Source organism: Silene latifolia, chromosome Y (genome assembly GCF_048544455.1).
Source record: "Silene latifolia isolate original U9 population chromosome Y, ASM4854445v1, whole genome shotgun sequence".
Lineage (NCBI taxonomy): Eukaryota > Viridiplantae > Streptophyta > Magnoliopsida > Caryophyllales > Caryophyllaceae > Silene > Silene latifolia.
This window is the reverse complement of record NC_133538.1, coordinates 476,994,756-477,022,343: the sequence shown is the minus strand read 5'-3', so window position 1 is coordinate 477,022,343 and position 27,588 is coordinate 476,994,756. Positions and strand designations below refer to the sequence as shown.

The window sequence follows — 27,588 nt, the reverse complement described above, 5'->3', positions numbered from 1 at the left end:
TCTCTCAATATTGCAAGGCAATTAGAGAATACATTTCTAGCACAAGGGCATATTCTCAGACGATCTTGGGTGCAACAATTAGGAGGAGATCTACTTTGATCTCTATCATTGCCGAATTGCACTAGGACCGAAGGTTAATTCTTGTGCTTTATCGTTTTTCATTGTTTTTCGTTTATGACAGTAAATCACGTATTAAAATTTGCGTTATAGTCCTAATTTTATAGGGTATTATACGGATATTACCCCTCAGTATAACATTTCATATACTTTGAGTATGATGAATTGTTTCAAATCGAATTTAAGTAATAGTTACCAAGTAAGCCATAAAGATTACCCTTAAGTGCTTGCAGAAGCATTAAGGATGTAATGCAAAGTGTTATTTGATGCAATTTTGTGTAAGGGTGTTACACAAGTGACAATTGACAATTGAGATTGCGCATGGTTTCTGACAAAACCATAATCAAAACACATTAGGATGGTTAAGATACCGTTGTGGTTATGTTATTTAAGAAATAGATTTTCTAGAAGCGTTCTAGGCAATAAAGAACAATGAGAAATATTTACAACGGAAATTCAGTACACTTACAATCATGGGATGTGCAAGAAGGATGAGTCTGGTACACTGTGAAAACAGTGGGAGCTATTCTAAGGCTAGAGGGCCTATGTCTTGATTGGATCTCGACACGTACTCAGAAAGTTTTGTAATGCAAACGTATACATTACAAAGGAAAACGAGTATGTAGTAAGGTTGAGTAAGGTACAAGAAGTTGATAAAACCTACTAACCAAAGCCTTCTCATAGGCTAAACACGATGAGTCATGTCATTTCAATTGAATTGAGATGAACAACTACATACAAGATCTAAATTGGAAATAAAGTAGCAATCAAGTATTGACTACTCATATGATAATCACATTTGTCGTTCGAGTTTTTAAAATTTGAAAACTCCTTTTATACTTTGTTACATCCAAACGCGTTGTAGAGACAATATTGAACCCCGTTAAAGTGAACCCGGATTAACATGGTATTCGCCCATAGTCACTTATATGAGGCGACGTCTAGAAGTGACTAGAGTGTGATACGATTGATGGCAAGTTCAAGTGCCATAGAGTCATGTGAGATGACTAGTCGATCACATAGGCAGACTGTTAGGAACACTTTGTCGGGCCTTATGACCGCTTATAGAGTTCTGGCAAATTTATATAGCTTGGTCGTCGCGAGAGCTACTATAGTATTCTAATGAGTCGATTCTTTTGACTAAAGACTGTTCGCCTAAGATGGCACAGTTTCAGATTAACTTTGATTTATGTTACTACGACCTTCGTAAATGGGGTCAAATGGGCATATTTTGGGTTATGACGGCTGTGGCTAGCCGACGGGAATATGTGCGATAGGAATTGTCCACCCCTATTAAGGGTTATACCAATATCTCAGGGCCACTCGAGGAGTAATGAACTGGAAATGCGTGGTCACGCTCGGAAGGTATCCATGGTGGATGATTCTGGTCAATCAGTTGTTCTCCAGATCGAGGAAACCACTCTCGATAAGATCACTTGCAAGTACGACCTGAAAGACACCTTGCATTGAGTGGGAGATAGTAATAGGACAAGAGAATTGGTGACGCACACTTGTCGAGGATAAGTGGGAGATTGTTGGAATATGTGTCCTCCGACAATAATGCGATCACAACTGTCGATCATGATAATCACATGTTTAAATCTCATTTTAAAGAATACATTTGGGAAGTATTTTTTTTACTGTCAACTGGTCCACACATATCGGTAATGATTGGCTGACTAGAGTTTGACATTACTGTCGTGCGACGGTGGTGATCAGTTGATCCCCTTAGGTCATACCTAAAGGATAACACTATTAATTGATCATTTAATTGATCGTATCATGATACGGGTTAATTAAATTACTTAAAATTGACGAACGATTTTGGAAGTAATATTTACGTATCTCATTATAATTTGATTAAATAAGATACGATCTAAGTGATCGAATTGTTTTATTACTTAGATGAAATTGTTGTTTACGGAAACAATTGAACTGAATGAATAATTTATTATAAATACAAGATGTTGTAATTTACAATTGGTAAAGTGTTTTGGTACAAGTAATTGTGAATTACTAAGTCGATTTTTTACATGACGTATTTTATTAATACGTTGATTTTTTAATTCGTTAAAAATACATGACAATTTTACATGACTTGTAACATGTGACAAATTGATAAAATTGACAAATTGACAAAGATAAAATGGAACCCATTTTATCCCATTTGGACCGAAATTATGAGGGAGTATGATGTTTATATTATGTTGAATTATTTGAGTGGAAAACAATATAATTAAACCTAGTCTCCTAGCCATGCAAGCCTAATCTTTTCTTGGGAAGAATAGAGGCTCATGCATTGGCCCTTCTCCCTCCCATACCTGGTTTTTCCAACCCTCCATGCCAAGGGTTTGTCTTTTGGCACATACACTTATCTTGAGAAGAATCAATTGTAATATTCATTCTAACATCATCAAAAATATTTTTAGAGAGATAAAAATATTTCTTCCTTCTTTTTCCTCCTCTTGACCGAAATTCCAAGAGGACCAAAATATTTTTGGGTCAATTTTATTTAAATTAATATTGTTCTAGTATTAATAATATTAATTTTGTTAAGAGGATATCTTGGGTATTATTCCTTGGGAGGGATTCTATACTTGAATCCTTTGTTCATCCATGTTAGGAGAGCTCAAGAACAAGTGAGTAGGAGAACTCTCTTGTGCCCTTTGATCCGAAATATCAATGTAAGAATGATGATTTCTTCTTTATATTTACTTATGTTTGCATGCATAAGATCTAATTAATTTTATGACTAAATTAAATTTGAAACATATATGAATATGTTAAAGTAATGAGATATAGATTACTAAAAAATACGTCCTTATGCAAGGAGAATTGTATAAAAGAACACCTCTTGGTGTAGTCTTGCGTTGCCTTTATCATTCACATGCACATAAAGTTATGGAAGAAGTCTATGATGGAGAATGTGCCCCTCGCAAAAGTGGACCAATGATGGCGAAAAAAATCATGTGCCTGGGATATTACTAGACCACAATGGAATCCGATTGCAACAAATATGTCAGACATTGTCACAACTGCCAAATCTTCGGGAATGTGCAACACATCCCTCCTTCACTACTCTACACCATGACATCTCCTTGGCCATTTTCTGCTTGGGGAATCGACATCATCGGGAAGATCACCCCAACCGAAACAGGAGGCCACTGTTTCATTTTGGTGGCTAACGACTATTTCACCAAATGGGTAGAAGCAACATCCTACACTAGTCTCACAGCCAAGAACGTGGCAAAGTTCATACAATCCAATATTATTTGTCGGTATGGTTGCCCACATGAGATTTTCAGTAACAATGGGTCATATTTCCAGGCTGAGACTGAACAATTGGTAGCCAAGTACAAAATTAAACACCACCATTCCTCACCATACAGACCACAAACTAATGGCACAGTGGAGGCAGCCAACAAGAATGTTGTCACAATCCTTAAGAAAATGATCGATAATTATCGAGATTGCCCAAGTAAGATACCATTCGCCTTATGGGGATATCGCACATCCGTTAGGACGCCCACTGGGGCTACTCCTTTCTATTTGACTTACGGCATGGAAGATGTACAACCAGTTGAGCTAGAAATCCCATCCTTACGCATTCTACTCGAAAGTCAAATTCCAGAAGCCGATTGGAAGAAAGATAGATATGAAGAACTCATCCTCTTGGATGAACAAAGATTGCGCGCATTACATAATGTGAAAACATATCAAGCACCCATCAAACGAGCCTTCAACAAAAGGGTTAAGCCTAGAAATATCAAAGAAGGAGATTTAGTCCTCAAATCAGTTAGAGCTCTTCTACCTGTCGATCCACGAGGAAAGTTCAAACCCAACTGGGCCGGACCGTTCTTGGTCAAGTCCATACTCCCGAGGGGTGCGGTTAGAATCACGGACCTAGATGGGAACGAATTTGCTAACCCAACTAACCTCGACCAACTAAAATGATATTATGCCTAGAATAGGACAAAAACGCGCCACGCGTAACACCCACGTGCCGCTCATGCGACACGAAATAAAAAAGGCCCCTAGCCCGCTGAAATAAAGCTGATGTAACCTTGCTCTTGCATTTTGAAAATTCGTCTTCCTCATATCATCAAAATTAATCGAATTGTGTTTTAGGATTAAGTAAGGCTCATGCTCAATTTCTAGTTCACTACAAGCTCTTGCTTAGAACAATTATTCTTTTACATTTACTCGAACTATGCGCAAGGGTTTGATTTCATTTTTAAAATGAATACGTAGGCAATCCTTCACAGGATACAACCCATTATTTTAAATGTAAATAGAAGGACATTTGCATTTGCATTTGAAATTCAACAAGAATAATAAAAGGGAAATCACAATAGTTTCAAAACTAAGTAAATCTTTTATTCATTTTTCCTCCATAAATAATAATAATACGCCACATAATATAAAAATGCTGAAACAAATTAATAGGCTAGGATTCTAAAAACCCCACCATCTAGTACAAATAATAATAATAATAATAAATAGGATTATTTCATGGGAATAATCCATCCTATGGGTGCCCTGCAAATAACACTCCATCCTATCAATAATTTCAATTAAATCCATCCTATCCACCATTCTTCCCATAATAAACTCACTTAAAATTATAACCGGTTACCATAGGTGGTAACCTTCTCTGTCCTCCTTATTTAAGTATATTTTAACAAATTTCCTTCATTTTTGTGTCTCTCTTATACTCCGTATTTTTCAACAGCTCACGGAAGAGAACCATGGACTCTTCCACACACCCATAAGGGCCATGATACCCTAGCAAAGAAAAAATCGAATTCCAAATCACCAAATTCTTCCGCGGCAGGAACACTTGAACAGCCTCATCAACACACCCATGTCTACCATACAACCCACTCAAAGCAGTCCCCACACAAGGATCCCCAGACCCCTTCCTCAACAACAATCCACGACACAACAACCACCACCAAATGTAAACTCATTCGGTCTAAATCCACAACCCCACATACCACAAAACACTTCCCAACTTCCCTCCACACACCCGCTTCTCCTATACCCATTTATCATAGCATTATAAGACACGACATTTCTCTGAGGCATTTCATCAAACACCTTCCGTGCAACATCAATCTCGTCAAAACTCATATGCAACGATACATCATTGGTTGTGAAGTAAATGGGTTGTCTTGTAAAGGGTCAAACTGTAATATTGAGCGACTGAACGGTGCGTAACGCTTTAAGGGTTCGAGATAGCGCGAATTTATTGAGAATTTTGTGGAGATGAGTATCTGGGTAGACATTAAAAGGTTGAAAATAGATTAAATTGGAGGAAAGTTGAGATATTGGGAAGATTGAGCTTCGTTTGATGGTGAAATTGATCATAATTCATAAGCTAGCTAATACTATTATCAGGTTGTTTAAAGTTGGGATATTGGGAATATTTTGTGGAGATGAGTATCTGTTGGGTGTGTTTTAGGCGTATTGAGCACACTTCAGTCATTTTAACCTAAAAATAATAAGGGTGACCTGTTGTTCAGGTTGCCCGTCTTCTTAGACTATTATGAAAAGAATGGTGGATAGGATGGATTTAATTGGAATTACTAATAGGATGGAGTGTTATTTGCAGGGCACCCATAGGATGGATTATTCCCATGAAATAATCCTAATAAATAATACTACGACTTAGGCTATTCTTCCATCTTTCCCTTGCCTTTGTCATTTTTATCATACTTTTTATCTCGACCACGAGCCGGGCGCTCATGTGCTATCTCAGACCTAATCACGAAAGGTCTCTCTCGCGGTCTAGTTTTACCATTTCAATCAACCACCATCTCTGCGGGAGGAGAAGTCTTCGGTTTCTTTGACGGATGAACAACTTGGAATCCGGCTTCTTCCTCCCCCTCAGTCAAATATTTCTGGTTCTCCTTTGCTACCTCACGGATCTTGTAGTCAACGGGCTCTCGCTTCCTCAATTTCTCGTGTTCCTCGGGAGTAGTAGCCTTCCTCCATTACAAATAAGAATCTGATACCCACAATGAACTAACAGAAGAATGTAGGAACAACATGTTTCTCTGAGCCCACTTGAGGGCCCACTCTCTACGACTCTCGGTAGTATGTGCCACTGCAGTCTGAGGAACGGTATCAAGCTTAGGAATTTTCTGCTTCAAGCCCACCTGCCTCATCAATCTCTCCAGGAAGATGCATACTATGAATTCCAAGCCGGGAATGCGTACCGATCGAGTAGGATAGAAGGATGACACTCCAGTAACTGACTTGGGATGCCACCATGGACTACCCATTTGATCAGAGAACCATCTTCGTTTTTCAACTTGTTCTCCTAATAGTTGCAAACCCGAGTGAAGTCCACCATATAGAGTTTGGTCCTCATCGCAATTGACCTAGCATGATTTCCTGGTACATTAGCTGGGGGCTCGATCAACCAAAGACGCTCCATGAGCCAAACCTACCAAAGACGGGAATTAGTATCCAACCAAAAAAAAAAGAAAACAGAAAAACGAAACGAAAACAAAAAGAAGAAAAAAATACAATGGGTATTGTACATGAAGGTTCTTACCTGCAAAATGATAGGACTTCCCAAATAAGGAAACTCGCGGTTAGCTTTCCTATTATCCAGCCCCAAAATGATCTCTCCTAGGCACAGACATGCCGGGCTCCTACGCAGCTCCATTTGCTCAATCAAGCTCAAGTAACGAGGATCCCCTCTCATTTCCTTATCAACATGCCCTTTGAGGACATAACTATGCAGTAGCCAAAACCCGAATGGCTTACGCCTCGCCACATAAGAGATAGAAGGGTCTTCCCTGTTTATCAATCGATCAATAAAATCGAGCATACAGACTCCTTTTGAGGTTACGAGACGGTCAACCTCAGCTTTAGTCACTCCAAGTAAATCTCTAAATTTGCTTTTGTACCCTTGAGAGCCAGAGGGTATAGCAGGCATATTTTCTGGGTCCTATCCTCCAATTGCAGCAATTTCCTCAGGAAAAGGACAGATGTCACCTCCAGGGAAGGCAGACACGTGGAAATTAGGGTCCCAATATTCGAGACAAGCATCCAAGAATGGTTTTAAAACCTTCACCAATTTTTGACTCAATATTGACCCCAAATTGAAAGCACCCATATCATGCTTCTCGACGTTTGAAAATTCGTTTGTCCAATCTTTGAGGCGATTTTCCTAGGCATCCATGATTTGTAAATTTTTCTATGTTATAGGAGAGTTTTATATAATAGACGGAAGAAGGACGGAAGAATTATGTGAATAAAAGCTCCCTCGACGTCTATATTTATACTAAAAGTTGTTTCCTAAAATCCGTCAGAACTGGCGAACTGGGGAAATGGCGCAGCACCTAGTGCGCCTCTTCGAAGGGTCGCAGCTCGTGCTGCGCCTCCACCTTAGAGGATTTCCGTGATTTTTCCGCATTGGATCTTTCTTAATTCCTCTTGATATAATTTCCTATTCCTAATAGGCTATTATTTTGGTAATTCCATCAAATTACCATATTTTATGTTTCCTAATTTTCCGGACACGCTTTTCGAGACGAAATCGACATTTTCGTCAAATAAGCAAACTTACCCATTTCATTTTGTTTTCTTTTTTTGAGGGAATCATTTCACTCCCATTTCACATTCCATTTCAAACTTATACATTTCTTTTTTTTCGTTTTTTTAGGGGGTAGCCCTCCCTACCGTCCGGCCCGGTCATTTTTCGGCAAAATTTTTTCGCTCATTTCTGGGCAAGTTTTTGCATTTTGTAGGTCTTTTCCTCGTTTTGCGCTAGTTTAAGCTATATGTACAATATGTGTTCTATGTGCAATTTCTATGTAAATTTCGGCAGCATGACGGCGTAAACCGTCATCTACCAAACCTGCTCAAAGCTAACCTGCAGGAACGAACAAATAACCCAGCAGCAAAGGCACTCAGGCCATCATATATATATACAACCAAAATGTTATATGTACATCAAACTGGGGGCTCTTGCCCAAAACAAGTCCAAAATGAAGTCCTAAATGTCCAAAATGTGTGCAGTACAGTCGACGACAATAACAGAAGCAAAAAAAAAAAAACAAAGACAACTACTCCTGGTCACCACCTCGCTCGGTGAACCTGGCCTCGAGAGCGGCAATCTCGGTGTCTCTGACCTCCAACTCCCTCAGCAGGCAAGCCTTCTCCTCCTGGGACTGCACTAGCGCACGCTCCAGGTCGCGCTCCCTCTGCAAATGACAAATAAATTCCTCATTTCAATCATTTCAAATGCGAGAAAATTACAATATTCAAAATGAAGTAAACGAAAGGTTCATACCTGTCGTCCTCGACAACCAGCAAGTGCCTCAATGGCTGTAGCCCATAGCCGGTTGGCCACCCTCCACAATGCCACATGCCGAGATGGCGCCACCTGCATTTCAATAAACAGAGGTTTTCAACAAAATGGACAAATGTATTCTTATACAACAGCAAAAGCCAATTGAATTGGGAGCTTACCCTTCTAACCTAGTGTTGCCACTCCTCTAGGCCAGCATCTGTCACTACCTCGCCAAAGTCACGGAGCTCGGAGATCGTCGCCATCCCCGCTGCGTCAATATACTCGAGGGTCTCGGGGTACGCTGGGGGCTCGACGCCCGCCTCCTCAACCTCCTGATAATTTAAATGAATTCTTTATTTGATGATCATTCATCATTTTATCAAGTCAACTCAAATAGGAAAAATGAAGCACTTACCACGACCAGCCAGTACGCCAGCCTCTGGCTAATGAACACAGAGTACTCCTCACCAGGAAGAAGAAGAGCGTCGCTATCGACGTTAGCTAGGACAAGCTCCCTCTCAGTGTCAGAAGTTTCCCTAAACATCGTCCAAGGAGGATCGATAAGAACAGTGAAAGCATCACGAGAGCACTGACGAGTCAAGCGCTCGCCCAGATACCACACTGGACCCATCAACGTCCTCAACAGCAACCGACTCGAGCTCCTAGGTCGAAGGACCTCAGCCACGAAAGGAGGGGCGTCAAGGTAGTCCACCCAAGGCATGGGTACCCAATAAGATAAGCAAACAAGAGGTCATTCTTATGATCGCTTCTAAAAGAAACAAATGAATGAAAAGTGATTCAAAAATACTTACGTCGCTCAACTTCAGGGCATTCACGCCCTGTCGACAGACATCTTAAGAAGAGCGCTGGCTCTTCCTACGACACATCACCCAATCCCTCACAACGGGATAAGCTCTCGGCCCAGGCTCCGCCCACTTGGGCGCGAAGCCCGGAAACTAGGAGTACACCCAAGCCTGCAAAACAAGAAAGTCGATGACGATCGTTCACGATTCGATAAGAAGAATAAATGATCTTTGATGATACGAAATGAAGGTTCATACCTCCAACAGCAGTCCAGGACCGATAGTAGCAGGAGAAGTCCCCTTCTCCAGCAGCTCAGGACGATCCATGGCCCTCATGCAGCGAGTGAGGACCGCAAAGCCAGGAGTGACCCAGTCCCAATGACCTAGGTCACTCAGGTCAGAAAGGAAGGGAAGAAGCTTCGTCGATAGCCTCTCCCCCTGTCTCCAAGGTAGAGTGAAGACAAGAACCACCAGAGCCACAGACGAGCCCTCTACTCCGCAGTACAAGGAGGAGGAGCCACCTCCCTCTCGTCTATCGTTACCATCGCCGGGGTCTTACCTGCAAAGTAATCCCTGACGTAGGAGCTCGACACTAACCCAGGAACCGTAGCAGCACTCGTCGCTAGGTTCCAGCCGATCAGCCTCCTGGCCTCGGCCGAGTCCACCCTCATGGCCGTCTACGGCCACACTACAGCCTCCACTCCACACGGCAGACCAGAAATCATGCTGTAGTCCTCCAACGTGACCCTAACCTCGCCAAAAGGCATGTGAGAGGTCGAGGTCGTGTCCCAATACCAATGAAGGAAGGCTCGAATAAGGCAAAGGTTAGCCGGAAGCTTCCTTGATCTCCCTCCACGCTCCCACCAAAGCTCCGAAAGCTCCGAGCTCAATGGGCCTGCTCCTCCTCCGACAGTCTCCCATAGGCCTCCATCATCGTCGTGTAGCCAGAAAAGGTCCTCATGTTCCCAGCCTCCTATATCGATTCGACGCAAAGCTAAATGAAATGGCAAATAAATAAGTAACGAAAGATGATGAGGGAATGACGAGTTTAAGATTTACCATGCTCTTCACCGTCCTATAAAACAGGTGACTCTCCGCTGCCCAAATGAGATATCGGCCATCACATTTCTCAGCCCACTGGGTGCCCTTGCTAGCTGGTGACTGCCTCGTCTGACGTTGGCCCGCCTCGGGGCCTCCTCCTCAGCAGTTTCCTTCTCGACAGCCTCCTCCTCGGCAGCCTGCTCAGCAAACGCCTCCTCTAACACCTCCTCAAAAGTAAGAGAAGGGTCGAAGTCACTATCCACATCCATGGGAGCCCTCTCCGATGTAGAAGCCACGTCACCTGCAAAATTAGAGTAAATTAGGCCGCGTCAAGTGTCGGCGAGCCTCAGTCAAGGTGTTTTTAAGCCTTTCAATCTCCGAAATGACTTTTCTCGCCATCTTTGGCCATTTCTTTTGAAACCCGACCGCTCATGTGGTAAAATGGGTCAAGTCATGTCTAAGTTCCAGCCTAGTCATGGGTTTGAGTTGAAGTTTCGGCAGCATTTCGCTATAACGGCGATTATGCCCTAGAAAAGTGTCCTGAAAAAGCCGTCACAAATCAAAAATCCGAGATGGTAGGAAGTTTACCCATCACACAAGGCTTCCAAATAGCAAATTTCAATACAAATCGGCATTCCTAAGGCCATTTTCGAAGCAATTTACAAAACAGGTGAGAAATCGTCTCAATTCTACTTAAATGCTCAAATACTCAATGAAAATTCGAAAAGAACATATGGTTATGTTCCTTACACTAACAATTATCCATTTCTAATGTCAATTTCACAAGGAAAATTCATTTGGGGGAAAAGCCCCAAATTTTCAACATATTAGGGTTGAAAACCGTAATTTTCTTGACTCAAATTAAGCAAAATGCGTATGTTTAAGCAAGAATGAGACACATACCTCGATTAGTCGTGATAAATGCAAGATTTTGATCAAGGTTTGGCGGAATGTCGACGGAATTTGAGAGAGTTTCAAAGGATTTTGTGTTTTGTTATTATGAATAAACACTGGTTCTGTCGAGTTTTTACTAAGACACAGACGAACCCAGGAAAAGACGCAGCAGGTGCTGCGCCTCTTCCAAGAGTCGCAGCTCTTACTGCGCCTCTTCCTCAGCTTCCCTCCAATTCGATTTTCGAAAATTCGTTACGAGTTCGTTATTCGTGGCCCATCTTTGGTGCGCCTCTTCTGCAACACCATATATCGTATATTTGGTCCATTTGATGTTTATTCTTCGTCCGGACCCGTATTTTCGAGCAGACTATGAATCGTCGCAGTACTTTACCTTCGAGCAGACTGTGAGCAGACTGCGAATTGTCGCAGTACCTTATCAAGACTTCGCTTGCAACAGTGAGCGAAGTCTTCTTCGACGGTGTTTCGACACACCTCAATTATTTTCCTAGTGAGAGTTCATGACAGTCGATTGTTCTTCTCGAGACATGGAGTTTGCTTGAGACCGACGCAAGAAGACTCAACCTCATGTTTTTTTGCCGAAGTTTCTACCGACGTCCTGCTGCCCTTCAATACTACGTATTTCCCCTCGGAGTTCGACAAAGAAAGAAGTCTTAGGTATGGTTTCTTCTTATGGCTGGTGAGCTTCCTTACGTAGTCTAATGGACTTTAAACGACCCTCCACGATAGTCGACAGACTCTAAAATGTTCCCGACGACAGGTCCTTGGCTCAGACCCCTTGGGCCGCCTTGCATCGCCATAGTCGTCAGGTTGTAATCTTCGATTGAACTGATGGTTATACTTTGACTTTCGCCTTGTCCAAGCCTCAGTCAAAGTGGGGGCTCTGTAGATACCTCATTTCTGCACCTCCCGTAAGCCACCCGGTTTACCTTCGAGCAGACTGTGAGCAGACTGCAAATTGTCGCAGTACCTTATCAAAACTTCGCTTGCAACAGCGAGCGAAGTCTTCTTCGACGGTGTTTCGACACACCTCAATAACCCTGATGCATCATAATGGTTGGCCGTGAGGTTGGTGAACGGGTCACAATCAGAGGGCGGCAATTCATCAGTTATGGCGTTCACGGCTTGGAAACCCCACATTTCATTGTCATCCTCCTCAATGGCTTGGGAGGCTATTCCCCTTCTCATGACAGCTTTGATCGGGGAAGCGGGAATTGTGATCATTTTCCCGTTGAAGGGGACCCTGATCTTCTGGTGGAGAGTTGAGGTGACCGCCTTGACGGCGTGAATCCAGGGACGTCCCAGGAGCATGTTGAAAGAAGCGTCGATGTCGACCACTTGAAAAATGGTTTGTCTTTCCAGTGGTTCGGTCGCGACAGCCAGAGTGATAAGCCCAGCGACCTTGTGACGAGTGACGTCGTAGGCGCGTACTTCTTGATTCGTTGGGACCAAATCAGCTTCCTTGATACCCAGCCTGTGGGCAGTCTTAAGAGGAATGACATTTACCGCGGAACCGTCATCTACGAGGACCATGGGTATGTTTTTCTGGAGGCATTGTACGGTGATATTCAGGGCCAGGTTATGATTGGCTACGAACGAAGGGATATCCTCGTCGGAGAAGACGAATGGGTTGTTCAGATCAGGGGCGTCCCTCGTCATGTGCGCCACTATTTCTTCTGGGGAAGAGGTGGAGGGCACATTTAATTTTCCCAAGGCCTGCAGCAAGGCCTGCCGATGCTCAAAAGACGTTGCGATCAGTTGCCAATTGAGATTTCAGCTTTCGCATCCCGAAGCTATTTCGGGATTAAGTTCTCAGGAGCCCTCCGGGACGGCTTGGTCATTCGTTGTTGGAACGACCGTCGAATTGTTCGGATTCTGGTAGGGACGTCCGGACCGGATGAGATGCCCGATTTCTTTCGCCCGTTTCTCCTTCCCTGGGATGATATAGACATCCTCAACATCATCTCTTCAGATGCCGTTATTTTCAGTGTCTCGAGGATACCTTGGAGGGGTATCATTCCCTTTCCCTTGATGATACTGACAGTAGGCGTTGGGGTTCCAGAACCGGGACTTCTTGGCATCGGTCGGATCCGGGGTGGGTCCGATCGGTTGTAACTTCCCCTGGTGCATGAGCCTTTTCAGGGCACTTGCGTAAGTCGACCCTATGTTGGTAAACACACTCTGGGGGCGCTCAGTTCTCTTAGTAGATGGTTCAACGAGGTTGACCTCATCAATTTTGTTTGTCTGGCCGTAAGGGCGAGATCCGGTTGAGGTGGATCCCTGGTAACCTCTGCCAGTGGTCTTGGTTAAGACACCCTTTCAGAGGTCGTCCTCAATGCGCGTCCTAAGAATCTGCAGATCTTTGAAGGTCTTGATATTCTGATACCTCAGTAGGTTGGCATAAACTGGGCGGAGAGTGTGATGTGACCATAATTAGAGCATATTTAGTCCCCGAATTAGCCTTGTTCCCGTGCTTTTTAGTGCATATTTGGGTCATTTATTGTCTTTAGTTCTTTGTTTTGCATATTCTTTGAGGTTTTGTGTCCTTGGTAGGAAAGGAGTGCAAACCTTGCATTTTCATGGCAAAATGAGACTAAATTGATTGAATCCAATGAACAAGCATCAAGGAGAGACAAGATTAGAAGGCCTTTGTACATATTATAGTAGTTGGGCGATGATGAGGAAAGATCCTTGCATCCCCAAGGAAATCCCCAAGGATTTTATGAAGAAAAGAAGAAGAAACAAGGCTGAGCAGCAATCCGCGCGGATTGTCCTGAAGACGCCCGTCCCCAGCACCACAATCCGTGCGTCTTCCATACAAGACGCCAGGGCAGCAGCTACCAGAAGACGCCTGTCTTCTCCCAAAGACGCCCGGGCAGAGACTCACGAATCCGGCCGTCCCGAGCCTAAGATGCACGGATTCCAAGACAGCGCAAATTCGTTTCTTCAAGCTTCAAGAAAGATGCCCATCCTTCAGAAAATACCGGCGTTTCCTTAAGTAGGGACTTAATCGTCATTTAAGCCATTAGTTAACCCTAATGCATCCACCTTATTTCCACTATAAATACCCCATTAGTCTAATTAGAAGAGTATGTTCTTCTTATCAATTCTTAGAGTAGTTAATATCAATCAAATCTCTCTTTAGTTTTGTAATCAACAATCAATCAAGTTTTAATACAAGTTTTATTTCCTTAATCTCTCTTTTGTTCATCCTTTATTTTGGGTAATTGAAGATTATTTGGGTTATTATTGGGAGATTGAAAACCTCTCAATCAAGCATCAAGTACTTCTATTATTCTTTGCTTTATTATTGGAATCATTAGTAGGTATAATTCTCTTAATCCTTGTTTTAATTATTGTTAATCTTTCTTACTTGTTCATCATGTTTGGCTTTGTTAGTATGATTGACAACCTTATTAACATGTTAAACTTGATCATGAGTGAGTAGTTACTTAGCTAGGGTTAATGGGTAATTAGGGAAAACCAACATGGGGAATGATTCATGCTCAAATTAATATGCTTTCATGGTTTATTTGCTTGCTTGTTTTGATCTCAACTCATGCACATGTTATGTATGATGAAATGCGAGCCTATGAATCCGTGCATTTTTTACCCATCACCTACCTTTTCAATGAGACTTGTAAGAAATAAACCAACTCGAGTCTCATTAGACCATGCATGTTGTTGAGTAGGAAAGACTAAGTCGACTTGTAGGTGTTGTACAATCTAATCGATTCGGCTCCGGGACCCAAACTTTCCTAGGATTGTAAGATATAACCCAACTCAATCCATAACAACAATAATTGCTTGCTTATAACTTGAGAACATGTTTGTATGATCAATTCCCATGAATCCCCTATGACCCCATGATACCCTAGTGCTTTTTATTAATTGTTTACAACCCTTTCAATTCATCTTGCTTATTTACTTTCATTGTTATTTAGTTTAGTGACCTTCTACATCAACCCAAATTGTGACACCCCTAAGACACCACTAGTCTCAATAGAAATCTCATTTCAATTCCCGTCCCTTGGGATCCGACCTTTACTTGCCTCTTTACTAATTGTAGAGTTGTTTGTGAAGCTATAAATTGTGTTTTGGTCTAGGTGCTCCTAACGACAAGTTACCGAAAAGATTTAGTCCCGACCAAAAATGGCGCCGTTGCCGGGGACGGTGTTATCTTGATTTAGATTTTCTTATATTGTTATTAGTTGTGTCTTTCTTTGCCTTGAGGAAGTAAAACTCCTCAAGGTTCGTTCTAATTGTTTTCGAGTTGTTTGATATTTTGCATGTCTGGAAGGTCACAAGGTGATTTGTTACCTTTTGATCGTGAAATTGAAAGAACTTTGACAACCAATAGAAGACTTTCTAGGAGAAATATGAGAGGTATTAGTGAGGTTGTAGATATTCAACCAACTATTGAGTTTATCAACCCTTTTGCAAGAGAAGGTGAGGAGAACCCAACACAAAATACAACACAAAATCAACCCACAATGCCTAAGTTTTCATCACATTCCGTACCCACCAAGGAGAACTTACCCAATGGTACTCCCACACCACAACATTTGACCGGAAATTTTATTGCTAAATCCGCATTTATCCAATTAGTAGAAAGGAGCCAATTTGGGGGGATTCCTAGTGAAGACCCTCATTCTCATATGGAGACCTTTTGTGACTATTGTGATGCAATTTCTCAAACCGGTGTAACTCAAGACCAAATTCGATGGGTCTTATTTCCTTTTTCTCTAATTGGCACCGCGAAACAATGGTTGAAGGGCCTTGATAAGGCCACTCTCGGAACTGATTCTTGGAAGAAGTTGGCTCTAGCTTTCTACAAAAAATTCTACCCACCGGAAAAGACTAACATGCTAAGAGCTCAAATTACGGGTTTTAAGCAAAGGGATGAAGAATCTTTGTATGAAGCTTGGGAGCGGTTCAAAGGAATTTGTCGCTCATGTCCTCACCATGGACTTAGCGAGTGGTTCTTGGTATAACAATTTTGGAACGGTCTATATGAAGATTCAAGGAACATTCTCAACATTGGATCAAATGGAATGTTCACCGAAGTTGATGACAATCAAACTTGGAACAAAATTGAGGAAATGGCGGTCCATAACTCACAGTATAGTAGAACTCGCAAGGCTACTATAGGAGGAAAGCATGAAGTGGACTCCGTTACTCAATTGGGGGCTCAACTTAGTGCTCACATTGATACCATCAATTTGAAGTTTGAAAAAGCTATGGCTAGACTTGAAGAAGCCTCAAAATCACCAAAGCATCATGTTAATGACATGACGGCATCTTCATCAATCCCAAGTGGGATATGTGAGAATTGTGGAACTTTGGGACATGACCCAAGTGAATGTAGGGGAACAAATGAACAAGTGAATGCTTTCCAAGCATACGAGAGTGGAACCCCTTATTCCAACTATTACAATGAAAACACCAAATTCCATCCAAATCTCTCATACAAAAGCCAAAATGTTCAAAACCCTCAAACAACATACACCCCACCTCCCATGAGAAACCAAAATCAAACACCCTTTTACAACCAAAACCAAGGTTACCAAAATCAAAATCCATAAAATCAACAAAATGACCAAGGTTTTGATGTTCAAAAAGCGGTCCTTCAAATGCAAAAGAATCAAGAAGAATTTTTCACTAAAATGCAAAAAGATAGTCAAGCAAAGGAAACCACCAACAACAACATCCTAGCTCACACCAAAATGTTGGAAACCCAATTGACTCAACTAGCATCTTCAAGCTCACAAAGACAAAAGGGGCAATTACCACCTCAAAGTAATCCCCCAAGACATGAAACGGTTAGTGCCATTCACTTGAGAAGTGGTACAAGGTATGAAGCACCGAAGAAGCAAGTTGAGGACGAAGTTGTGGAAGCTAGTGATAAGGAAGAAATTGTGCAAAACTCCAAAGATGGAGAATCATCAAAAGAAGAAATCTCAAAGAAAATTGAAGACAAGGTCAAGGAGAAGGAGCCCATTGTGATTAGACATCCTTTTCCAATACGTCAAGCCAAGCCCAAATTTGATGACCAACTTGGAAAGTTTATGGAAATTATGAAGAATTTGGAAGTCTCAATTCCTTTCACGGAATTAATCAATCACGTGCCGGCCTATGCGAAATATATGAAAGACATCCTCATAAAGAAGAAGTCGATCCGGAAGCTTGAGACTATCGCCTTCACTAAGGTGAGTAGTGCAATACTTCAAGGGAGTTCACCTCCAAAACTCAAGGATCCGGGAAGCTTCTCAATATCGTGTACCATTGACGACACCACGATCAACAAATACTTATGTGATCTAGGGGCTAGTGTGAGTGTTATGCCGTACTCGGTGAGTAAAAGGTTGGGGATGGGGGAGCTTAAATGCACCAATATCACACTCCAAATGGCCGATAGATCGACGAAGACACCATTAGGGATATGGGAAGATGTTCCCGTACGAATTGGGAAATTTTTCATCCCGGTGGACTTTGTCATTGTTGATATGGAAGAAGATTCCAACATTCCAATCATTCTAGGAAGACCTTTCTTACACACCGCGGGTGCGGTGATTGATGTGAAACATGGAGAGCTCACTCTAGAAGTGGGAGATGAGAGTATAACTTTTAATCTTGACAAAACTATGAGAGCTCCCCGTTTACATGAACCATGTTTCATGATCGATCATTATAGCCGGAAGGATGATAGGAAGAAGTCGGAACTCCAATGGAAGAAGGAAATTGAAGATGCTCCATTCAAAGAGCAAGTGAATTGTAACAAAGAGAGCTTGCAAAGCTCAACGAAGTCAAGCAATGAAGAAGATGGCCTTATTGGCCAAAACAAGATAATGGGAGAATTGTCTCTATCAACTCAAGAGATCTTTAGTGATCAAGTAGATGAAGTTTGTGGTCTTTGGGACGATGAGTTTGAAGGGATTTTCAATCCCTACATACATTGGTAATGCTATCGATCAAGACCGACAACAAGGGCAAAGATCTATTGAAGAACTTTATCACGACAATGAACAAGCTTTTGATTACTTTTTCAAGGTGTTGAGCAACATCAACAACACCTTGGACATGCCCCCTTGACATCTCATCAAGAATGAGAGTTTGGTGGAGTCCTCCCTAAACCACCATTTGTAAATATTTCTAACTCTCTAACTCGCATTTTAATTCTTAATTTGCATTTTTGTCATTTTTGGATTTTTTATGCCTTGCTCAAGATAATTATCATGTTTGAGAGAAGTGAGGGAGGGACTAATAATTTCAATTAATGTGTAGTGTTTTAGCTTAGTGTGGGGATAGCAATTGTCTAGGCTATTCATGCCTTAGTAGTGCCCCCACAATGAAGAACATGAGATTTTGAAGAAGAATGAAAAAAATGACAAGGGATATGCAAGGTACACGGATGGAACTGAATCCGGGTAATAGGGGTAGAATCCGAGCGGTTTCAATAGAATCCGCCCGTCTTCAGGCAATCCGGGCATATTGGGCAGAAGACGCCCGTCCTTCTGAGCTGAATTTTTGAATTTTTGTGACTGTTAACGAATCCGGGCGTCCTGGAATAGAATTCGCCCGTCTTCATAAAGACGCCCGTCCTGAAAGAAAGACGCCCGTCTTTTGGCTGAGAAAAAAACAAGAAAAATCCCTGGAAAGGAATCCGCCCGTCTTCTCTGAAAGACGCCCGTCCCGTGTTTTCAAATCCGTCCGTCTTTGCTGCAATCCGCCCGTCTTTAGGCGAGAATTCCGAAGCCCATCCGCAGAAATCCGGACGTCCCGAAGGAAAGCCGCCCGTCTTCCCCCTGCATTTCAAATTTTTCGGGTTTATTATAAACCCCATCCCACATTCATTTCCTCATTCCTTCATTCAAAACACTACCCATAAACCCCATAACTCCAAAACCCTCATCCTCTCCATCAAAAAAACAAGATTCCTCAACAACATTCACCAAAATCAAATCAAAACATCCTTTTAACAACAAATTAATCACTCCTCTATCAACAAAAATCAAAACCAAGCACAAAATCTTCAACCTTTGAGTCGATTTTTGAATTCATAAAGGCAAAGCCTTTCATCTTTAAATCGATTTGTTTGCACTAGAAATTGAAGATTTTCACTCTTTTCTTGGTTTATTCATCAATGGCAAAGACAAAGGGAGAAACAAAAGAAACAAAGGCAAAGGCACCAAAGGCAAAGGCGCTCTCATCAAGACAAAAGAGTCTTCAAGCAAAGAAAGCATTGGCTATGGTGGTAGCTAGCCCAAACTTGGAGGTGCAACAACAACAACCTCCCATTGAAGCAACAACATCTACTACTCCGGAAATTGCTCAACTTTCGAATTATCCGGAGGTAATTTTCATTTCCAAATCCCATAGGGACACTTTTGCCAAGTTTGCTAGTAAATCATTTCTATCCACCAAGTTTATTAGTGAAGATGCCTTAGATAAGTTGGGTGTCCTTGAGCAAACTAGAGCCTTCTTTAAAGCCATGGGGTTGAAAAAATTGTTTACAACAAAAGAATTGACATACCCCTCCCTTACCTTAGAATTTTTAAGTTCTTTGAAAGTTAACAAGGTTGAGACTATGGAAACCATCGAGTTTCGCCTAGATAATGTTGGTAGGTGCATCTCCTTTGAGGAAATGGGTAAAGCTTTGGGTCTTAGTGATTCACCGAGTTATTTCAAGAATGTTGGCAAATATGACCTCGACCCTCTTTGGGAGGCGATTTCCGGAAGGAAATTCGAGAACTTTCATGCTAGTCGCGCTCTATTAGTCCACCATCCGGGCATTAGAGTGTGGCACAAGGTTATAGGGAACACCATCATTGCAAGAAAAGACACCAACCATTTCACCAAACTCGATTCTGGTCTTCTTGAGTCGGCCTTGAACATTGGAAGGGAATTCACCAAGCCTTTCAACTCTCTAAGGCTTTTGGTGGATAGATGGATAAATGTTGATTGTGGGAAGCAAGACACTACCGTCATTGTGAATGGAGGTTTAGTCACTCTTTTGGCTAAATACTTTGATCCTAACTTCAATAAGGATAGCAAGTATGAGGCAAAGAAGGGTTGTCATCTCATTGATATTGATACTATGATAAACAAGTACAAGTGGGTCTCTCATAACCCTCTTGACAGTAAGTATGGGTGGCTCACTAGTGAGGCTAGATCTTTTACTTTGCCTTCGAAGATTTGTCGTTTAAGTGTCCACCGGACCAACTATCTCCTTCCCCTTTCAAAAGAGGCCGAATACATTATCCGACAACAAAAGGGTGAAATTGAAATGCCCTCCTCTTCCATTGTCACACCACCCTATCCTTTCAAGTACCAAGAGTTCAAGCCCGAAGGTGTTGAAGCAAGCAAAGATTATATGACTCTTCTTATGCAAGAGATGCACAAGTAAATCTTCAAGGATCGGGAAGATGCTTACTTAGCCCAATATCCACCCCTCCTTCACTTAGCTAGGCAAGGACTACTTGACCCTTCATGTCCTTTGCCTAGTTGGGCGGATAGGGAAGTCTTCTTTCCGAGTGCATCTATGGGTGAGTTTCCGGGTGATAATGAGGTTGTCGGTGATGAAGAGGTTGATGATAACATTGATGAAGAAGCTAGTGAAGAAGGAGAAGAGGATGATGAGCAAGGTGAACAACAAAGTGAAGAGGGAAGTGGTGATGAGTCCACTTCTAGTGAGGAAGATGATGATAGTGATGATATGATGGAAGATTAGCAAGCTTTGGAGGCTCCTACCCTCTTGAGGTTTGTTTACTTCTCTCTTTGTTGTATTTTATTAATCTTGATCATTGTTGGAGTAGTCCTAGCACCAAGGACTAACACCTCGGCCCCATTGAGGTGTTCTCATTTTATTGTTCCCACCTTTAAAAATCCAAAATGACAAATTTAGTTTCATGCATTGCATAGTGTGTGCATGAACTACTGAAGGAAATGTAGATCTATATACATACAAACATACTCATATATGTTGAAATTAATTTGTCATAAAATTAAATACGGATTTTATGCATGCAAACAATATGAAAAGTAGAGGAGAAATCATGTTCTTACATTGGTGATTTCGGTTTTATTGGGCACAAAAAAAATCTTCTTTTCTTTTTTTCTTGAGCTTTCCTAAGATGGAAGAACAAGATCCAAGTGTAGGATCTCTCCTTAGGATTAATACCCAAAGCTTTCTCTTAATTAAGATTAATATTATGAGAACTAGTACAATATTAATCTAGTAAAAATTGACCCAAAAATATTATAATACTCTTAATATTTTCGGTTTATAGAGAGAAGAAGAAGAGATTTATTTTTCTCTCTAGAATACTAATTTTGGATGAGTGAATGAATGAATGATAAATTACAACATTTTGTATATTATTAGGTAAAAATTATAGAAAAACCAAGATGGGTTTTTTTTATCTTCTCAAAACCGTGTAAGTGGAGGGATTTTTGGTGAGCCAATGCATGGAAAAATTGTTCTTCACAATAAACAATAGGGTTGCATGGCTAGTGACTAGGGTAATCATCATGCCCTCCACTAATTACAATCAACATATAATTAGCTTAAAAACCCTCTAATTTTCGGCCCACTTGATAATATGGATTCCATATTATTTTTGTCAATTGTCAATATGTCACATGTCATATGTGACATAAATTTGTTATGTATTTTTAACATATTAAAAATCAACGTATTAATAAAAATACGTCACATAAAAAAATCGACTTAGTAATTTCATAATTACTTGTGCCAAAATATTTTACCATTTATAAATCACAACAGATTGTATTTATAATAATTCATTCAATTTCGATTGTTTCTTTAAACATTAATTTCATCCGAGTAATGATACAATTCAATTACTCAGACCGTATCTCATTTAATCACATTTCAATTTGATAAGTAAATTTTACTTCCAAAGTCGTCCGTCAATTTTTCAAGTAATTTAATTAACACGTAACATTATACGATTAATTAAATGATCAATTAAGAGTGTTGCCCTATAGGTATGACCTAGGGGTCAATCGATCACCACCGTCACACACGAGTAATGTCAAACTCTAGTCGCCAATCATTACCGATATATGTTGACCATTGATGATAACAATATTACTTCCCAATTGTATTCTTTATAATGAGATTTAAACATGTGATCATCATGATCAACAGTCGTGATCGCATTATTGTCGGAGGACACATATTCCAACAATCTCCCACTTGTCCTCGACAAGTGTGCGTCACCAATTCTCTTGTCCTATTACTATCTCCCACTCAATGCAAGGTGTCTTTCAGGTCGTACTTGCAAGTGATCATATCGAGAGTTGTTTCCTCGATCTGGAGAATAACTGATTGACCGGATTTATCCACTCTGGATACCTTCCGAGCGTGGCCACGCATTTCCAGTTCATTACTCCTCGAGTGGCCCTAAGATATTGTTATAACCCTGACTAGGGATGGACAATTCCTATCGCACTCATTCCCTTCGACTAGCCACAGCCATCATAACCCAAAATATGCCCATTTGACCCCATTTACGAAGGTCGTAGTAACACAAATCAAAGTTAATCAAACTCGTGCCATCTTAGGAGAATAGTCTTTAGTCAAAAGAATCGACTCATTTGAATACTATAGTAGCTCTCGCCACGACCAGGCTATATAAATTTGCCAGAACTCTATAAGTGGTCATTAGGCCCGACAAAATATTCCTAACAGTCTGCCTATGTGATCGACTAGTCATCTCACATGACTCTATGGCACTTGAACTTGCCATCAATCGTATCACACTCTAGTCACTTCGAGACGTCACCTCATACAAGTAACTATGGGCAAATACAATGTTAATCCATGTTCACTTTAACGGGGTTCAATTGTCTTCACAACCCGTTTGGATATAACAATGTACAAGGTGAGTTAATAATAACTCAAACGACAAATGTCGACATCACACTCGGGTAGTCAATATCATATTACAACCTTGTGATGTATATCATAAGTGTAAACACTTATTGATTGCAATAGAAGTTTAACATCCCATGTGTCCATGTGTTTAAACTTCTTACACTTGCAATTTCCTTTACATTCATGTTCTCTCTCATAGCATGAATCTTACCAAGTACACATCAAGGTTCCTGACCTTGGTTTCGGTTCTTTAACTTGAAAGAACTTTCTTATCGACTATCACATAACGAACGAATTTGTGATGAATAATATAACTTGTACTGATCAAGTATTCCATCCACACACAATGCACTAGGTATATGTTTTGTAGAATCTTGTAACAATTGACAAGATTATTTAGCTTAGCACTTCTCACAAGTCCTAGCTTTACTAGGAAAGATTAATTTTGAATAACCTCTTATTCAACCAAGCATCTTTCCAAAACTTCTCATTTCTCTTTCTAGGCTTGAAAGAATTGGGATTCTCATAAATCCTCATATGTGCTCGGTTTTTCTATAATATGTGCAACCTCTTGACACATAATAGAGCATTCCGTCAAAAACTGAAATCGCTCATTGGATTCTACTTGAGAATTCATGACGTTTCTATTATGGCTCACCAATCAATCATCATGCTCTTATGCATATGATTCATAATTGGACATGTACATGATTATTCTAATGGCGGAAACATTAGTTACTAATAATCATGAGATCAACCGTTCGTGGGTTCTATGAACGACCATGACTGCTAATGGTAATTCCATTTTCATTCATATGAATAACCTATGTGTATGTTGATGTGATGTGTATCTCTTAATACTAATCCAACATCCCTGATGTAATTGGATTCATCATAGTCCATTTTCATCCAGGATTGAAAACTCACATCTTCCTTTATGAAGGAAGGTATTGGCTCGTCATTCTTCAATGAGTGATGAGTTATAACCCTTTTCAAGATGATTGCTCCCACTAAATTCCATGTCTTCACATGATAATTGCCAAACTCCCACTCAATTCTACATGTTTCGAAATTGACTTCTCAATCGGAACTTTTAAAGAATTGAAATATAAATTGCATTTGCCAAGTTATCAAGATAGAACCATATATGTTCACATCATATCCCTTCAAAATACCTATTTTGAAGTGGTCTCATCTTAAACTTATTTTAAAAAAAAAAATTAATCTCTAACTCACACATATCATAATGATGTGTAGCAATGTCATTATACAAATATAAATAATATTTAGAATACGTCCTTCGAAATACCCTTTTGGAAGGAGGTTTAACCATTTCATAGTGAGGTTAAGTAATGACATTTGCGTGGTTAAAACTTGGCCATTGAAGATATCGGTATATCAATCTTTGCAACTCGATCATAACTAGTATGTTACTATGATACATTTAGGCTCTTAAGTAAATCTCAAGGTTGAAACTATTGGTCAAATGTTTCATAAACTTAGTCAAAAACTTGTTAAGACTTTACATTAGTCATTTTTCTTCCAAAACTTTCTTTTGGTCTCCTCGTGTAGTTATCTTGAGAATATTCTCTTATGATTACTACACTTGGTCTCTTTAGTCATATTGAACTAACTTGAGACCATAGATCTCATCTATTCGGCATACTATGTAAATAAATATACCTTCATTCAAATCATTCTCTCTTGCGTAGATCTTCATATACACAAGTACACAATTTTATCTTGTCTTGTGTGTTGTGTCCTCATTTTTCTCCCACTCTATCTTTAGAATAAATACACAATAGATTCAAAGATAGCATATGAGACACAAATAATGATGTTGAAGTATAAGGAGAACTATCTCATAGATAGACTAATGGTTATTAATTTCATATGTGTTCTTGGTGATTGACATTCCTTTAAGAGAGTTCATAGACTCAAAATCGCTTTATAAATGATCATACACAAGCCTTAAGCATGTGGACATATAATGAAACCCGTCATTATATTTGTCTATTAGATCACTTTAAGTGACTAATCTTATGTTTCAAAGTGCAAGCATTTAAAGATGAATTTTAGAACATAAATGGATAAATGATAAAACGGGTGACTTGGGTTGCAAACCAAGTCACCATCATCCAAAATACAAACCATTATCCAAAATACCTTTCCATGTCGAACACGGAAACTTAAAGTTCTAAAGATTCTAAAGATTAAAGTAAGACAATGAAAAGCAAAGCTCCATAAAAGCTATCCCTAGCTTCTTGATGGTTTCTCATGCTTGCTTTTCCTTTCCCTTGTCTTTGCTTGGTGGAGGCCCTATTTACAATAAAAAGGGAGATACATTATCACAACTTTGCATCATAATACCATAGTTGAATTAGAAACATAAAAGAAGGTTAGTCATTTACCTACTGGAGTAATCTTTCCAGCTTTGATATCACCAAGGTATTTGGAACAATTTCTTTTCCAATGTCCCATACCATTACAATAATGGCATTTATCAAGAGGACCCTTCTTGATCTTCGAGGTGCTAGCTTCACAAGTCTTAGCTTTGGTGAATGTGGGAGCTTGCTTTTTACCCTTCCTTCCACTCTTCTTGAATTTCCCCTTACTCTTAGTGCTTATGTTAAGCACATCTTTGGGAGGGTTCACATTTAACCCCATGTCCCTCTCGGCTTGCACAAGTAACTTGTGCAACTCTTCAAGAGACACATCCTTGTCTTGCATGTTGAAATTCACCCGGAATTGCACATATACCTTGACTTTGGACAAGGAGTGTAGAATCCTATCTACGATGAGTTCTTTGGGGATTTCAACCTTTTGAATTTTCAAGGTCTCGACAAGCTCCAATAGTTTGAGCACATGAGGGCTAACCTTTTGGCCCTCTTTGAAGTGGAGATCAAAGAATGCCGCGGCCGCCTCATATTGGACGATCCGCGGAGTTTGTGAAAACATGGTCACAAGTTTGGAGTAAATCTCATTAGCATTGCCCATTTTGAAGGCTCTCCTTTGGAGGTCCGCCTCCATCGCAAATATTAAGACATTTTTCATTGCGGCGGACTCCTTTTGGTAAGCCTCATATGCTTCCCTAGTGGCCGCGGTGGACCTAGTGGAGGGTTCGGGTTGAGAGGCCTCGGTAAGGTAACGAAGCTTGTCGTCACCTTCGGCGGCTAATTTGAGTTGGGCATCCCAATCGGAGAAATTTGACCCATTCTTTTCAAGTTTACATCGATCCATAAAGGATCGGAGCCAAGATGAACTAGCGAGAGGTGTGGCATTAGGAGTTGGTGTTGGTGTTGCCATTTGTTATGAAAAAGAAGTGGTCTACAAAACAAAATATAAGGAGTAAAACAAATGTCGTTTTAATAATACTCGTAAAAATGTATGATTTAAACAAGTTTTATGCATTTTTCTAGTGACCTCTACCCAACTAGATAAATGATTCCAAGACCCAAATTCATATCGACTTAGGCACGGTGGGGCCGATTCATCCTTTATCAATACAACTTGGTGGATTAACGTTTAATCGATTCTACTTTTAGAACTCTTGGTCGATAATATTACATTAAAAATTATCTTTAGCCCAAAACACATCCGACAAGGGCACGGTGGGGCCGATACATCCCTTATCAAAAACTTTTGTTGAGTTCAATCAAAATTTCGAATAAATGTGTCCATGATCCAAACCCACATTAACTTGGGCACGGTGTGGCCGATACATCCCTTATCAACATGAATTCGGTGGATTAACATTCATCACCCACTTCCCCTACATAACAAGGTTTGTACCCCGGTGGGGCCGAGCGCACTCCCTCGCGAAATAGGTTTTCATGGTTTCTACTATTTGGTAAGGCTATGTCTCAATTAATTGTTTTAGCGAGAGGTCATGTCAATTTATTATCTATCACGTTTTAAGTGAACTAAAGCGGTGAACTACGATAATTCTAATTGACACGGTCGATAAACTCGATAAAATGACAATGCATGTTTAGTTATGGCGATTTAGCAATCACTAGTAGAAAAAGTGACATTGACATCGGTTATTTAGGCCTATTTACATCGGTTTTGGTGCGATGCTTCTGGGGGCGTTGTTTATTGAATTTATAAGCAAAACATCGGTTTTACAACCGATGTTAATGGTTTAAACTTACATCGGTTCTGGACCAAAACCGATGTTAATAGCATATAAATTACATCGATTCTTCACCAAAACCGATGTAAATAATTCTTTTTTACATCGTTTATAATTAGTAACCGATGTAATTTAATGATATCAACATCAGTTGTACTTAGTAACTGATGTAACTTATAATTACATTAACATCAGTTGTACTCAATAACCGATGTACCTAATTACATTAACATCGGTTTATTAAAACTTCTAGAACTGATGCTAATACTTCTTATAATTCATGAGGGCAATACGGATTCAATAATTTACACCCGCAACTAAATGCTACATATAATACGCTAATAAGCAACATGAGCTTTGCTTCCAATAA

The 27,588-nt window shown here is 40.4% G+C and overlaps 1 non-coding gene across 1 annotated transcript; it reads right to left on the bottom strand.

Moving 5' to 3' along the window:
• Positions 1-16,046: 16,046 nt before the first annotated feature.
• Positions 16,047-16,153, bottom strand: LOC141637104 (small nucleolar RNA R71). Its single transcript, XR_012541666.1, has one exon. It is a non-coding gene; the product is annotated as a small nucleolar RNA R71 (small nucleolar RNA).
• Positions 16,154-27,588: the final 11,435 nt, after the last annotated feature.